At 42.9% G+C, this 15633-nt stretch overlaps 1 long non-coding RNA gene across 1 annotated transcript; it reads left to right on the top strand.

The window, feature by feature from the left end:
• The first annotated feature begins 1445 nt into the window (after positions 1-1445).
• On the top strand, positions 1446-14153 carry LOC306917768. Its single transcript, XR_013789239.1, has 4 exons — positions 1446-1803; positions 3543-4007; positions 4733-4828; positions 9525-14153. It is a non-coding gene; the product is annotated as an uncharacterized lncRNA (long non-coding RNA).
• The last annotated feature ends 1480 nt before the right edge of the window (positions 14154-15633 follow it).

Here is a 15633-nt window from a genome sequence, read left to right as displayed (position 1 = left end):
ACTATTTCCTAATAATGGTGTCTCAACCAGTCAATCCCGTACAGTGTATGGGGCGTACACTTTCCGTACAACTGTGGAAGTTCTTCACATATACGACTTTCGAGTAAATTACAACATCATACATCGCCAGTTCATTTTCACTTTTCATTTTCACTGTTTCTCAACTTGTGGTCTAACTTAAACCCTCTATTCTATAATACAAGCGGCCGAAATGAGTTTTCTTCGACGGGTGGCTGGCATCTCCCTTAGAGATAGGGTGAGAAGTTCAGTCACACGAGAGAGACTCGGAGTAGAACCGCTGCTCCTTCGCCTGGAAAGGAGTCAGCTGAGGTGGTTTGGGCATCTGGTCGGGCGCCTCCCTAAGGGAGGTCCTCGACACACGTCCCACTGGGAGGAGACCCCGGGGCAAACCAAGGCGCAGTTGGAGGAAATACATCGACTCACTGGCCTTGGAACGTCTCGGAATCCCCCAGGAGGAAGTCACTAATGTTGCTCTGGAGAGGGAAGTCTGGAGCACCTCGCCAAAAATAGCTGATCTACAAGCTCACATCACTTTGTGAGTCGTGACGCTTCTGGTAAATGTTTCTCCAAAGAGGAAGATGCTGGTGTCCAAGGGTGGTTATTTTCAATCTGTCATAATGGAAACTATACTATATTCTCAAGTTTTCCTCGTGAGTGACATACTGTATTCAAGGGTAAAGATTTACATATTTACGTACAATAATATATGCCATAAATGTAAGGTTCTATTGTATTGTAACAATGTAGGCTACAGTAATTCAGGGATACCTTGAAAGAGTACAGTGATACAGACTACAGAAATGTGTGGGAATTCAGGAAATAAGCGGCATCATGACAACTAATCTGTGGAGGAAAAAGGGTGTAAAAAACATTTGACTATACTCAAAAAACACACCCGTGTGAACTGAGTGGTGCAAGGTCTTATATAGCCTGATCAGCTGTGGTCTGACGTAATGTCAGTGACCATGGTAACCATGCTCACCTGTGCACGGACACGTACACAGGTACACAAACATACAGACAAAGCTGGTTGTTGGAGTGGTTTGCACCACTCAATAAAAGTCCACACCAAAACTAAAGGAAAACCACAGATATCTTTGGGATCTCTTTCAGAGCGATTTGATTCGATCGACATTCGACAGTAACACTGACGGCCAATCAAAATCATTTGACATGTTTAGAGAACGTTCTTGTTGATCAGTGTGAATGATCACATTATTATCATAATTTTTGAGCAGTGCCGTTAACTGCGTATTATTGGTTGGAAGAGGGGAATTATATAGAAGATATAGATTTTCGGTTGATCCAAGATTTGGGTACGTCACAAGGTGGCGGTAATGCACCAAAAACTGGTTGCCATGGTTGCCATCTGCCGTAAAACAAAAAGAAGAAGCTGCTGCTATTGCGCATGCTTGAACCACGTTGTCGTCACGTGCATGCGTGTGTTGTTTTTCATGGCGGCGAGGAACAAATCAGCGTGGTGAAAAATGTCTTACAAACGAGGTAAAATGCGTCCAACGGAGTCTCTAAGGCTGAGGCTGTCGATAAATGAGCACCTGACGTCGGTGGGAGAGGAGATATTGTGTGTTTTGGATAAACAGCAGAGTGATGTTGGTCAGCTGAAGCTTGTCGGAGTGTTCGTGTTGGAGCGCCTCAGCACTGCTGCAGGATTCATGTTCAGCCTCTTCCAGAGAGAGATGGAGACACTGGAAACTCTGCTGGGGAGACAAGACAAACTTCTGGACGTCCTTTTACAGCCACAAGTCATATTATACAAACCAGGTATGTTAAGCTCCCACGACCCCCTTTTTCCCTCACTGTATATGTTTCTTTTCCCTCATAGAGAAAAATATTCTCTATGAGGCAGTTCTCTGGGCAATATCGGTAGAGGGCGCAGCGGAGTAACTAAAAGTATTTTTTTCCCGGTGGAAACAAAATCCCCTTTTGGCCAAAAAGTACAGTTTATACGTGTGGTGGGGGGCTCAGAGTGCGTCCACTAAGGAAAGTAGGCTTTCTATTGACACAACCTGTCTTTGTATTGGTGAGTAGGTCAAACGTTCGTGAGATTTCCACTAAAGAGGAGAGGCTGGTCCCATAGCCTTATACTGCAGGGCAGAATCGTAGAAGCAGTAGAAGGCTATGGACCAGAGCTAGTGGACCCTCTTGTAAACAAGTGTAATGATTGGGGTCGTCCACTCACAGTTAACAGCCTATGTATTGAGTTTGTGCTTGAAATGTACTGTAATTCTGCAAATTGTTAATACATATTTCAATCAATCAATCAAAAGCTGACAATCAACAAATATAGGAGAATAAATGTGAGTGGGTGACAAATTATATTATCACACGAAAAGTAAATTTCCTACCTAGGTTCCATCCTGGAGAGAAATCTTTACGGTGATAAAATGGCCACCAACGTAATAAAAAAAAATCACACCCGTGTGAACTGAGTGGTGCAAGGTCTTATATAGTCTGATCAGCTATGTCAGTGACGTCACATACTAACCATAGCAACCATGCTCACCCGTACAGGCACAAACACACACGGGTACTAACAAAGCCAGTTGTTGGAGTGGTTTGCACCACTCAAAAAGTCAACCAAAGAATCCTATACAGGATCTCCTCACTGGTCGACAAAAACACCTTGAAGACCCTAACGGGAGCCCTCGTACAAGGTTTCTTCGACTATGCATGCACCTCTTGGTACCACAGCACCTCAAAAGGCCCTTAAAAGAAGGCTCCAGGCCTGGGCCATGGCTCAGTGGTCCAGGCACCTTGGCTGGTAATCCAGTCTGGCAGTGTGCCGCGGGTTCGACTCCCGATCCCGACGGTCTTTACTGCATGTCTTCCCCCCCATCTCTCTCCCCATTTCCTGTCAGCCTACTGTCTGTCCCTCCATAAAAAATATAAAATAAAGGCGAAAGCCACAAAAAAAAACATAAAAAAAACAAGGCTCCAGACTTCCCAAAACGAACTGGCCAGGCTACTATTTGGCCTCACCCCCCCAACCCACCGAACCCCTGCCCACTTTGACAGGCTGGAATGGCTTAGGGTTGATGACAGAGTACAGCATCTTGCAATGGGTCTGGTCCACAAGATTCGATACACCACCAAGATACCCATATACCTGTCTAAATACTTGCATACATACAAATACAATTAGAAACTGGCCCCCGTAAAACCTGAATCCCCCACCCACCCCTTTTCCCCCTCACTATGTTTTTTTTACCTCCTCTATGATGATTTCCTGTTTTTGGCTATATAGAGTATATTTGTACGTCTCTAATTATGATGAATTGAACATGGTGGGCCCTATTGTAAACAAGTGTAATACTTTATGGTGTCGTCCACAGTTAACAGTTTTGTATTGAGATGTGCTTGAAATGTACTGTAATTCTCCAATGATCTGTTAATAAATGCATCAATCAATCAAAGAATAAAATGTCATGCATTTAGAAAAGCACTTTGAGTTGTTGTGCTAGCTCTTCTCTCCTCCTTGTGTCTGTGTGTAATGTGTAAAGAGGGTTCCCCTGAACATGAGCTCATGTTCAGGGCCCAGGAGTGGAGCTCCAGTCTGCTCCAGGAGGAACCACAACATGAGGAGAGGAGGTCCAGTCTGGTCCAGGAGGAACCACAGCCCTCACAACATGAGGAGAGGAGGTCCAGTCTGGTCCAGGAGGAACCACAACCCTCACAACATGAGGAGAGGAGGTCCAGTCTGGTCCAGGAGGAACCACAGCTCTCACAACATGAGGAGAGGAGGTCCAGTCTGGTCCAGGAGGAACCACAGCCCTCACAACATGAGGAGAGGAGGTCCAGTCTGGTCCAGGAGGAACCACAACCCTCACAACATGAGGAGAGGAGGTCCAGTCTGGTCCAGGAGGAACCACAACCTCCACACATTGAAGAGGACAACATGGAAGAGGAGGCTGATGTGTCAACATTGACATTACTACGTGGGAGGACAAGGTGCCACTCTCTCCCAGGTAAAATAAAATAAATAAAAATAAGCATCACACTAATTAACCCATTCTGGACGGGAACCCCTTTTGGTGTTTTAAGCATTCGGTTATACTTTAGCTATTGAAAAATAGCAGATCTACAAGCTCATAGCGCTATGAGCTTGTAGATCTGCTATTTTTTGAAAAATCTTTGTATTCTTTCAGAGCAGACATTTTTAACTCCAATCTTTGCTTCTGGGGGCTCCCTGCCATATTTTCAGATGGGGGTCGGTGGCCAATAACATCATTTTTGGGGTCCTTGACATAAAATAGTTTGAGCAACACTGATATACTGTAGAAACATAGGTTTTTGATGAGACGAGTAACAGTCTCAACATTTTAAATAATTCTTCTAAATCCTCCAGTTTTCTGAAATAAATATTTTCACGATTTTTCAAAAATAGCAGACCTACAAGCTCCTTGTAGACCTACAAGCTTGTAGATCTACTATTTTTCAATAGCTAAAGCATAACATAATGCTAACACCAAAAGGGGTTCCCGCCCAGAATGGGTTAAGAGGACGAATGTTTGTGCTATCTGGTGATGCGTGAACATACACGTGCTCGGGTGGGTGCCAGAATGTAGGGTGCTATTGATGATTATACATTATTATCTGCAGCTATTCTTATCACACCATATAGCACAAGATGACACTATTATACAATTATAGCCAGGCTATCAATTCACTTCAATTCCTTCTTTCATTCCAGGCCAGTGTGTGGAGTCCAGCCTGCAGGTGACCATGAGTTCTCCACAACCAGCCTGCACTGGACAGGAACAGGAGCCTGACGACCACCTGGAAACCAGTACGTTTTATTCTAATTATTTCAATTATTGTTTATAGCAAAGGTTTATAACTATTGTAATGGTGCATTTAGACAGATGCAGGGCGGCTGTGGCTCAGGAGGTAGAGCAGGTCGTCCAATGATCCATGGGTCGGCGGTTCGAATCCCGGCTCCTCCTGTCTACATGTCGAAGTGTCCTTGGGCAAGACACTGAACCCCAAATTGCTCCCGATGTGCTGGTTGGTACCTTGCATGGCTTCCGCTGCCATCGGTGTATGAATGTGTGTGTGAATGGGTGAATGTAATGCACAATCTATGTAAAGCGCCTTGGATAAAGGCGCTATATAAATGCACCATTTACCATGTAAATACTAGGTTTTCAATGTAATGAGTCCCGGGATGCAGAGATGGTCTTTTAGATAAGTTGACTGTGTATATCAGGGGTTCCCAAAGTGGGGTCCGGGGACCCCCAGGGGTCCTTGAGGCAGTCGGCTAAATGATAGTTTGGAACCAAATGGACCCTTATGGGTCTGTAACTAATCAAAGATGACCTCTCTACTTCTATTGCTTTTTAAATATCAATCTGATCATGTTAAAGTTAAAACGTTCTTTTCGATGCCGTGTCCCGCACCGAAAAGAGCCGATCTACAAGGTCGCGATGTGTCCGATCACGATGCCTTGTGAGTTTGTAAGTTGGCTCCACATTTCCAATCCTTATCGATTGGATAGTGGCTGCAAAACATGCACATTGCATTCACATTCAACAGTGTAAAGTAATTTAGACGATCATTTTACCTAGCCTGGCTTTAGCCAGACTGATTCACTCTCCCTTCCTCCCCAGTGGAGGAGACGTCTGTTAATCCACGTTGTGTGTCTGGCCAAGGCCAGGATGGATGTTTGTCGCAGAGGCGTACGTTGCCTGTGGAGCAGACAGTCTGCAGATCTGCACCTCATCTTTCTATGGTTTTATTACTGTACCCATAATATTTTCACACAGATCATTTCATCCTTTGCGGGAAGGATATGGCTACTGCGTAAATTGTGTGTCTTCTCCTAACATCTTGATTAACAGTTTGACTGCGGGATTAATTAATCGCAGTCCACCATTGACTGCATAGTTTTTCAATGTCCTTTGAAGAAGCATCCGGCCGTTATCGTCGATCGTCGATCGTTTGTAATGGTTCTGAAAAAAACCCCAACAAGCAGCCAGGAAGAGGCAAGCACGGGCGGAGCCTGGACTCCCATAAAGTTTGCATTGCGCCTCAGTTTCTTTGCAAGTCTTTGCAAGCCAGTGCGACGAATATTTTCCGGTGATGTCATCCGAACGCGTCACCTATCCCACAATGTTCGATGGAAACCCCGTCTTAAAAACGCGAATTAAACAATGAAAGCATTACTCGTGAACGGGAGGGAAGCTGTTCTACATCAGTTAACTCTTCTAACTCGTGAATGGGAGGGAATGTAGAAAGCCTTGCTTCCCTTTTGCTTTATCCTGTTCTACACTGTAATGTGAATGAGTCAACAACTTCATATGAATGTGACTTTGAAGATCAGCAGCTCAACATAACAACGATGCCAGCACATACAGTAGCCCGTTTTTTAGTCACAGAAGACACAATTAATAACAGAAATACGAATAACTTGTTACTAATGTCACAATTGAGAACTAACAGGGAACAACAAAGTATTTCCTGTCAGCATACATGTTAAGGCAAACATGCTAGAAATACTGAACTACAAGGTTAAGTAGTTGTATTGTATAGCCTATATGAATAGAAGAGCGTCCACATGAGGCCTGAACTACCACCTCCAAAAGATGACAAATGTGGAAAAATATGCTAAATATACAATGTCACACTGTTGGAGAATATGCCTACTTACATATTTTGCCACTCAAAGGGATTGAAACAGACTGATGGCTTTGGATCATTCAACACAATCAACAATGATCTTTCTTGGTGTTTACAGTGAAAAAGGAAGTCCATGTCACTTCCTGTAACATTAGTAGCAAGCCACAGGAGACAACCAAAGACAACCAAAACACAGCGCCCCCCTGGAGACAGGGAGGTACTAACCAAAGGAATAATGGAACAACTATGCCCCCCCCCAAGTGGCAAAAAGTAAAATAAGGAACATGTTCCATCACAACCACAGATCGGATTAAAATGCTTTTTATTGCAGAATACGGGATGCATGTGTGCTAATACCCATCCGTGCAAAATTCTAACACCCGAAGCCCTGGGGGTGAGCACTTTAGATTTGAAATCTGAACGTTCATGTAAACGACATTAGCTTTTTAGATTTAGCAAGGCGCTCAAAACAGTGGGAAGGTCTGCCATCATGCTCGTTAACAAATAGCGTCACCATGGCTAACATTTCCCCGTATTTTTAATTGAACAGAGGTTACTATTAGACAGTGTTGTAACTAACGCCCTTACATCACGTTACGTTACCTAACGGCGCTACATTTTGCAGTAACTTGTAACCTAACGCTTTACATTTCCCCATTGCATAACGGCCTTATAGTTATTGTGCGAGCGTTACCCGCGTTTTAGCGTTATTATGTCAACTTATATGATCCAAGTGAAAAGTCTCCCCATGCAGCGCCGAGTATCTGTCAAACAGGCTCTGTGCTGACTGCTGCTGGAGCGCACCTCTGTGCGCTGTGTTGTACTGTGTTGACAGTTTCGTTTGTGCTCTCATACTAGCCTGAGCCTCTGAGCCCACACCCTAACGTGAACAAAGCATGTCGCAGAAGAGGTCATTGATTGGCTAACGTAGGGCCAGATTTCAGGGTAAGCCAATCGGAGACAGTCTGACAGAGTAGGGCGGGTCTTACTCGTGTACGGCTGTGGCAGAGCCATATGTAAACACACACACAAACCCTTCCTCTTTCACTCACACACGGAGTCAGAGAGAGGGCCACTGCACTGAGGGAGGAGGAAGGATTATAGGCTACTAACCTTGTAACCATAAAAAGCTTTGCTGTTTTCATCTTCAATTAACCAAAATAAAATCCACACGTGAGAGGGACAGAGTCACAGAGAGCAGTGGTAGAACTACGTTAGCCAAGCTAGCTGCTGCCTGCTAACGTTGCAAGCAACAGCTGTAACAAGTTGTCTATTGATTGTGTGTGTGTGTGTGTGCGTGTGTGCGTGTGTGCGTGCGTGCGTGCGTGCGTGCGTGCGTGCGTGCGTGCGTGCGTGCGCCAGCGCCAGCCAACTGAAGGACAACCCCCCATCTTGACCAGCCTAATATGATTATTGCATTTTGGCTATATGCAATAACTAACTGCAAGCCAGTGAGGAATGAACCAATCAGTAGCGTTGTCAGTCTTAATTTCTAGTTCATATTAATTTAGTTGCCAATAATTTTACTGTTGGCCAGTGTTTTGAGACATATTGTCTTTTATTGCTATAAAATGAATGGTAAAAAAAAATTCCACATGCATTAAAAAAGTGGCCAGTCATCTTGAAAGTGGCAAATTTCAGTGGTGGAGTAAAAACAACAAGGTCACATTGGCTTTGGAGAGTTTGGGCAGCAGATCTACAAGCTCTCAACATGTCATGCTGCAATGTGCTGTGGGCTTGTAGATCACCAATTTTGATAAACTAGAACGGTGCCCATAGAGCCTCTACAGCCCATTGGGCACTGATCTACTTGGAACGATGCAAGTTGGAAATTAATGCCCCATGTCTGTCTCCCTTTTATGCCCATATATGGAGTTCTTTGTATGGCATGCCCAAATAGGGAGTATATGCAGCCAGCTTGTGGAGTTCTGTCTTCTGTGTCAGGCATGCCCAAATATGGAGTGCTGTGAGGTCAGAACAGGCCAGCTCCATAATCCATATATGGATGCTGGGCATTTGCCCGGTCAAGAGCCCGGGCAGAGGCCTTTTTGGGGCGGTTCTGGACAATTACACACACACACACACACACACACACACACACACACACACACACACACACACACACACACACACACACACTTGGTGCATTCATAGATAGATAGATAGATAGATAGATATTGAAAAAAGTATATATATGCTGCTACAGTACATGTTTGCACTTGAATAAAAAAAAAAAGCTGCATTTGATGGAGGGGGGAAGTGTTACTGAAACGATGTTGGTGCTTCTTGCACTAACTTTTTTTTAACTTAAATTCATATCGGCTCATAATATCGGCTATCGGCTTTTTGATTGTCCACTAATCGGTGATCGGATATATCGGCCAAAAACCATATCGGTCGATCACTACTCAAAATCTCTGTCTGAACATGTTTTATTGTTCCACTACATTTCATAATGTTAGGAGGGAGTTGTCTTTTCTCTTACTGTGCGACAGAACAAAAAACCTTCTTTTAAATCGTTTTTTATATTATTTTTTAAAGTAAAGTAACTTTAGAAGTTACTTTCATAAAGTAAAGTAACTTATCTAAAAAAAGTTACTTAGATAAGTAACTATAACTATAACTCTTTACTTTTTAAAAGTAACTTGAACAACACTGCTATTAGAGGACTTTACGGTAGACCGATGGTTTAATTTACAGTGGAAGTTTCTCCAGCCACAACATCTACAACTGTTGTACCTGTGGTAGTTGGAGGAAATGTTTGTCTGAAGTGTTTACTTCCTTGTAGTACAACAGAGGAAACACTGCATGGAAAATGTTAAGTTCAACATTTAATGGATTTCTTTCATTTTATCTTTTGCCTAAAGAAGAGCTTTCCCCTGAACATCAGGAGAGGAGGTCCAGTCTGGTCCAGGAGGAACCAGAGTCTCTACAGATTAAACAGAAGCTACTTCAAAGACCAGTGGAGGATGACGGGTCAACATTGACATTACTTGCAGTGCAAAGTGATGATGATGATGATGGCAGAGAGACAGAGCCTCTAGCCAGCACTTCAACTCAACACATGAATACACAAGCTGATGTAGAGGACTGTGGAACATCACAACCAACTAGTGATAACCAGCTCCTCTCTTTACACTCTTCTGAATCGGACAATAAATGTGACAGTGCTGATGAGTGGGAGCCAACTAGTGATAACCAGCTCCTCTCTTTACACTCTTCTCAATCGGACAATGAATCTGACACTGAAGACAGTGATGAGTTAGAGGAGACCAGGGAGGGTCCATCAGATTTAAACACACTGACATCACACAAGACACAAAATGTGAAAGGTCAAGCCTGGTCGTTGAGCAACAAGCTGTCCCAGGACCTGAAAACACCAAAACAAACTGATTCCATTAGGAGTCACACAGGAAAGAAAAGGTTTAGTTGTACAGAGTGTGGCATAATGTGTAATACGAAGTCACATCTTAACCAGCACATGAGGACTCATACAGGGGAAAAGCCCTTTACTTGTAAAGTTTGTAGCAAAGGCTTTAGTCAAAAGGGTCCTCTAACTTACCACATGGTGACGCATACGGGGGAAAAGCCATTTACTTGTAAAGTCTGTAGCAAAGGCTTTAGGCAAAAGAGTCATCTAACTTACCACATGAGTACTCATACAGGAGTAAAGCCCTTTACTTGTAAAGTTTGTAGCAACGGCTTTGTTGTTAAATCTAATCTAATGAGGCACATGAGGACTCATACAGGGGAAAAGCCCTTTACTTGTAAAGTTTGTAGCAAAGGCTTTAGTCAAAAGGGTCCTCTAACTTACCACATGAGGACTCATACAGGGGAAAAGCCCTTTACTTGTAATGTTTGTAGCAAAGGCTTTAGGGAAAAGGGTGTTCTAACTTACCACATGAGGACTCATACAGGGGAAAAGCCCTTTACTTGTAAAGTTTGTAGCAAAGGCTTTGGTAGAAAATGTCATTTAAACGTTCACATGAGGACGAGTCATACAGGGGAAAAGCCCTTTACATGTGAAGTTTGTAGCAAAGGCTTTGGTCTTAAAAGTCAGCTAAAACGGCACATGAGGAGTCATACAGGGGAAAAGCCCTTTACTTGTAAAGTTTGTAGCAAATGCTTTGGTCAAGGAACTCATCTAAAGGAGCACATGAGAACTCATACAGGGGAAAAGCCCTATAATTGTAAAGTTTGTAGCAAAGGCTTTCGTAGAAAAAGTAGTTTAAACGTTCACATGAGGACGAGTCATACAGGGGAAAATACCTTTACATGTGAAGTTTGTAGCAAAGGCTTTGGTCTTCAAAGTCAGCTAAAACGGCACATGAGGACGAGTCATACAGGGTACAAGCCCTTTACTTGTAAAGTTTGTAGCAAATGCTTTGGTTATGGAAGTCATCTAAAGGAGCACATGATAACTCATACAGGGGAAAAGCCCTATAATTGTAAAGTTTGTAGCAAAGGCTTTGGTATAAAAAGTCATTTAAAAGTTCACATGAGGACGAGTCATACAGGGGAAAAGCCCTTTTCTTGTAAAGTTTGTAGCAAATGCTTTGGTAATGGAAGTCATCTAAAGGAGCACATGATAACTCATACAGGGGAAAAGCCCTATAATTGTAAAGTTTGTAGCAAAGCCTTTAGTCATATGGGTACTCTAACTAACCACATGACGACTCATACCGGGGAAAAGCCATTTACTTGTAAAGTTTGTAGCAAAGGCTATGGTTTAAAAAATAATTTAAAAATTCACATGAGGACGAGTCATACAGGGGAAAAGCCCTTTACATGTGAAGTTTGTAGCAAATGCTTTGGTAATGGAAGTCATCTAAAGGAGCACATGAGAACTCATACAGGGGAAAAACCCTATAATTGTAAAGTTTGTAGCAAAGCCTTTAGTCATAGCGGTAGTCTAACTAACCACATGAGGACTCATGAAGAGGAACAACCATTTATTTGTGAAGTTTGTGGGAAAGCCATGTCTCAAATGAAGTATCTAAAAGTTCACATGAGGACTCATACAGGGGAAAAGCTATTTGCTTGTAAAGTTTGTAGCAAAGGCTTTAGTTATAAGAGTGCTCTAACTTGCCACATGAGGACTCATACAGGGGAAAAACCCTATAATTGTAAAGTTTGTAGCAAAGCCTTTAGTCAAAGGGGTACTCTAACTAACCACATGACGACTCATCCCGGGGAAAAGCCATTTACTTGTAAAGTTTGAAGCAAAGGCTTTGGTATAAAAAGTAATTTAAACATTCACATGAGGACGAGTCATACAGGGGGAAAGCCCTTTACATGTGACGTTTGTGGGAAATCCATGTCTCAAATGGGTAGTCTAAAAGTTCACATGAGGAGTCATACAGGGGAAAAGCCCCTTGCTTGCAAAGTTTGTAGTAAAGGCTTTGGTTATACAAGTCATTTAAAAGATTACATGTGGACTCACAGGGGAAAAGCCTGTTACTTGTAAAGTCTGTAGCAAAGGCTTTAGAGATAAGGGTGCTCTAACTTGCCACATGACGACTCATACAGGGGAAAGGCCATTTACATGTATAGTTTGTAGCAAAGGCTTTGGTTCAAAGCCTGCTCTAAAATACTCATAAAAGGCTGGTTTCGTAAGAATAGTCTAAAACTTCACATGAGGAGTCATACAGGGGAAAAGCCCTTTGCTTGTAAAGTTTGTAGCAAAGGCTTTATTCAAGGAAGTCATCTAAAAGAGCACATGAGGACTCGTACAGGGGAAAAGCTGTTTACTTGTAAAGTTTGTAGCAAAGGCTTTAGTCAAAAGGGTCCTCTAACTTACCACATGAGGACTCCTACAGGGGAAAAGCCCTTTACTTGTAATGTTTGTAGCAAAGGCTTTAGGCAAAAGGGTGCTCTAACTTACCACATGAGGACTCATACAGGGGAAAAGCCCTTTACTTGTAAAGTTTGTAGCAAAGGCTTTGGTTTTAAATCTAATCTAACGGAGCACATGAGGACTCATACAGGGGAAAAGCCCTTTACTTGTAAAGTCTGTAGCAAAGGCTTTGGGCATACAAGTAGTCTAAAAGTTCACATGATGACTCATACAGAGGAAAATCCATTTACATGTGAAGTTTGTAGCAAAGGCTTTATTCAAAAGCATCATCTAACTTACCACATGAGGACTCATACAGGCGATATCGGAGCCTCCTTTGTCACCCCTGCATCCCCATAATGACATGTCATCAGACATTTCGGAGCCTTCGTCGACTGGTGGCATGGACCAGACAGATGAGACAGTGTCTCCTCCTGAGGAGACACAGAGCAAAGGTCGTCGGGATCGGGACTCGAACCCGCGACACGCTGTCAAGCAGCCTGGATTACCAGCCTTATAGGTGCCTGGACCGCTCAGCGTAGTGCGGGGGCACATTGGTTATATGGGCACATTTCCTAATAATGGTGACTCAACCAGTCAATCCTGTATACTTGGAGATTGTCATAAATACATTTCATCTTTTCTGAAATGGGACTCTGAACCCTACCACATCCGGTCAAGTAATTTCCCCAAATTCAAGGTTCCAAAAGTTAACTCTGAACTTGGTAGATCTACTTTTGGCTTCTGTGGCCCTAATACATGGAATGACCTGCAAACTACATTAAAATTGTCACTGCTCCATTCTTGGTCAAAGGTCATCTACCGGTTTAAATACCACCGCTGTGTAGGATTTCAACTCGGTTTGTGTGAGTTAGGAATGTGTTTCTAGAATGCATAGTCAAATGATTTAATCTGTTGTCATGTGCAGAGCCGGATTTACCTTGCTGAGGGCCCCCGGGCTGGAGCAATTTTGAGGGCCCCCCTTGGGGCACACGGCAGAGCCGCGCGTCCCCCTTGGGGCCCACGGCAGAGCCGCGCGTCCCCCTTGGGGCACACGGCAGAGCCGCGCGTCCCGCGAAAACAACTAAATACAATAACTATACACACATTTCACTTGAATTGAATTTCAATACTTTACAATTTTATATATATATATTTTTTTTTCTTTTTTTTTTCTTTGGGGGGGGGGCCCATTCGGGGGCCCCTGGGCTGCAGTCCACCCTAGCCCAACGGTAAGTCCGCCTCTGGTCATGCGTCTCAAGCAGAGCCCGCCTACTGTATATATGATGATTTCCTTTTTTTCATAGAAGTGTATTTGTACTTCTTTAAATGTTCTGATGAATTGGAAATGGAGGACTTAAGGTGGTTGCACACTGGACACGTTTTTTCAGGAAACAGACGAAGAACCGCAGCTAAAAATCCGAAAGACGCAGCAGTGTGCAGGGACCTTTTTCTGGTTTTATCCTCGTAGAAGCTTTCGTATTGACCTGTACTTTCGTATTGACCTGTACTTTCTTTCGTATTGACCTGTACTTTCGTATTGACCTATACTTTCGTATTGACCTGTACTTTCTTTCGTATTGACCTATACTTTCGTATTGACCTGTACTTTCGTATTGACCTGTACTTTCGTATTGACCTGTACTTTCTTTCGTATTGACCTGTACTTTCGTATTGACCTGTACTTTCTTTCGTATTGACCTGTACTTTCGTATTGACCTATACTTTCGTATTGACCTGTACTTTCTTTCGTATTGACCTGTACTTTCGTATTGACCTGTACTTTCTTTCGTATTGACCTGTACTTTCGTATTGACCTATACTTTCGTATTGACCTGTACTTTCTTTCGTATTGACCTGTACTTTCGTATTGACCTGTACTTTCTTTCGTATTGACCTGTACTTTCGTATTGACCTGTACTTTCGTATTGACCTGTACTTTCTTTCGTATTGACCTGTACTTTCGTATCGACCTGTACTTTCGTATTGACCTGTACTTTCTTTTGAACTGTGCGCATTCTACAAACTGTAAATACAATTTCCAATAAATCAATGAAACCTAAAGGGCCTCCTCCCACTGCTGGGTTGGCGGGGACACTAAAGTGAAACCGAGGTTGAGTGACTGAAATAAATCCTGATCTCTGATCACAGAAAGTGATCTGTATTGGTGTTCCGTCACAAAGGGACGCGAGGAGCGTGCGTGTACATTCCCCAAAGTGCATATTATAACAGTACATCCAGAGCGTTGGGGAGTGACATGCAGCAAAGGGTAATCGAACCCGGGACTCGCTGTCATGTGGTAATAATACACACCCACAAATTCGATTTTCAAGGGGAAAATAAAATCAAAAGGTTGGGAACCTCTGGACTTACTGATGCCGTTACTTTCCATTATCATTGCTACAACAAGCTTCCAGTGGACATTCTTCAATAACCAACTAGTTGACCAATACCTCATTACAGTGTTCAATAACCAACTAGTTGACCAATACCTCATTACAGTGTAACCAACTAGTTGACCAATACCTCATTACAGTGTAACCAACTAGTTGACCAATACCTCATTACAGTGTAACCAACTAGTTGACCAATACCTCATTACAGTGTTCAATAACCAACTAGTTGACCAATACCTCATTACAGTGTAACCAACTAGTTGACCAATACCTCATTACAGTGTAACCAACTAGTTGACCAATACCTCATTACAGTGTAACCAACTAGTTGACCAATACCTCATTACAGTGTAACCAACTAGTTGACCAATACCTCATTACAGTGTAACCAACTAGTTGACCAATACCTCATTACAGTGTAACCAACTAGTTGACCAATACCTCATTACAGTGTTCAATAACCAACTAGTTGACCAATACCTCATTACAGTGTAACCAACTAGTTGACCAATACCTCATTACAGTGTTCAATAACCAACTAGTTGACCAATACCTCATTACAGTGTAACCAACTAGTTGACCAATACCTCATTACAGTGTAACCAACTAGTTGACCAATACCTCATTACAGTGTTCAATAACCAACTAGTTGACCAATACCTCATTACAGTGTAACCAACTAGTTGACCAATACCTCATTACAGTGTTCAATAACCAACTAGTTGACCAATACCTCATTACAGT

The sequence above is a fragment of the Electrona antarctica genome (genome assembly GCF_951216825.1).
Source record: "Electrona antarctica genome assembly, contig: scaffold_325, whole genome shotgun sequence".
Taxonomy (NCBI): domain Eukaryota; kingdom Metazoa; phylum Chordata; class Actinopteri; order Myctophiformes; family Myctophidae; genus Electrona; species Electrona antarctica.
The sequence above is the reverse complement of the archived record's forward strand: the minus strand, read 5'-3'. Positions and strand labels throughout refer to the sequence as shown.